Below are 2,017 nucleotides of genomic sequence, written 5' to 3' on the forward strand. Positions count from 1 at the left end.
GATGATGACAATGATCAAATGATGATGATACTGGCCATTTTGGTGTATTTCGATCTTATTTGACCTTTCATCCAACAGACATGGTTTTCCAGGAGCTGTAATTGGAATATTTTTATTAGATTTATAAATAATAAAGTTTCCTATTGAACTTTGTATAGACAATCATTTTTTCAGGGTAGAAACCAGCTATTGGTTAAGTTGATCCATCAAAGTTATTCTCCATCAATTGATCTGAGGTTGAAATATGTACATTTTTGTTCTAAATGGATATAAATAAGACCTTACCCACTTGCCATGGTGACCAATATCTAAAACGTGCAAACAGAAGGAAAATTTAATGGACCAGGTGGTCAATGTTTTAGTTTTTGGCCTCTAGAGAGATGACATTGTTTTTTACAAATTGTATCTGGTGACCTTGTTTATTTTTGCAACAGACTAAAATTCAAAGTTAGCCTATATATTGTTAAAATAAACACTGTGACCAAGTTTCATCAAGATTTAGTCATAAATGACCCTCTAGAGTGGAAACCAGGTTTTCCTAGAATATTATCCAGATTAATATTTTCAACCAGTTTCATCAAAAATGAATTTAAACAGGAGCTGTCAGAGGACAGCGCGCTCGACTATTCGAGTGCTTGACAGTATGACATAAGCCATCATGGGGAAATTGTTCATATTCAATCATTTATTAGACAATGTTTCAAAAATAAACGAGAGGGCCTAAAACGCCCAAAGTCACTCACCTGAGAGGAAAGGAACTGACCTGTTCTGTGCAGCCCAATGCCCCCTGGTGGCCATGTTTTTTAAGCAACTGAAACCATTTTCAAAGTCATCCAAGATATCATTGGGACAAATCTTCTGACCAAGTTTCATGAAGATCGGAAAATAAATGTGGCCTCTAAAGTGTTTACAAGGTTTTACTATAGCCATAATATGAAATAAGGCAAAGCCTCAAAGCAAGCTCAATATATGTTGATTAAAATAAACTAACAAAAAATTTTAATAAAGATAATTTTTGAATTAAATTATTAAAGGTGCTTCTTAGCAGAAGATCATGGACTGGTATCAAAAATAAGGAAATGAACTTTTAATTATTATGTAAATCAGCAATTAAACAACAAACGGGCCATATTCAAGTGTTTCATGTGACCTGATGAACTGAACTGTTAGCCCAAAATCCTGCCCCAAACAGATTGTCACACTATCAGTTGCCAGCCTTGCAACCACAAGTTTACCTACCAAGGTCAGATCGGGATTCGAACCCGAAACCACCCATGAGCCATCTACTGATATCGGCCTGGGTTGCTCTACCAATTAAGCTATCTGACCTTTTGAAAAATATATAGGTAAACTGCAATGCTGTATAATAGCATGATAACTTTGCCTAGGAAAATTAAGGGTTTCGCGGGATGGAATGAGTGGGGAGATCAAATCAAATTGAACAAGGGCTGTTTGTAAAACATGCATGCCCCCCATATGGGCTGTCCGTTGTAGTGGCAGCAATTTTGTGAATACGATTTTTGTCACTGTGACCTTGACCTTTGACCTAGTGACCTGAAAATCAATAGGGGTCATCTGCCGGTCACGATCAAGGTACCTATGAAGTGTCATGATCCTAGGCAAAAGCGTTCTTGAGTTATCATCCAAAAATCATTTTACTATTTCGGGTCACTGTGACCTTGACCTTTGACCTTGTGACCTCAAAACCAATAGGGGTCATCTGCAAGTCATGATCAATCTACCTATGAAGTTTCATGATCCTAGGTGTATGCGTTCTTGAGTTATCATCCGAAAACCATTTTACTATTTCGGGTCACCGTGACCTTGACCTTTGACCTAGTGACCTCAAAATCAATAGGGGTCATCTGCGAGTCATGATCAATCTACCCATGAAGTTTTATGATCCTAGGCGTATGCGTTCTTGAGTTATCATCCGGAAACCATTTTACTATTTCGGGTCACCTTGACCTTTGACCTAGTGACCTTAAAATCAATTGGGGTCATCTGCAAGTCATGA

This window comes from Dreissena polymorpha, chromosome 4 (genome assembly GCF_020536995.1).
Source record: "Dreissena polymorpha isolate Duluth1 chromosome 4, UMN_Dpol_1.0, whole genome shotgun sequence".
In the NCBI taxonomy this organism is placed as follows: Eukaryota; Metazoa; Mollusca; class Bivalvia; order Myida; family Dreissenidae; genus Dreissena; species Dreissena polymorpha.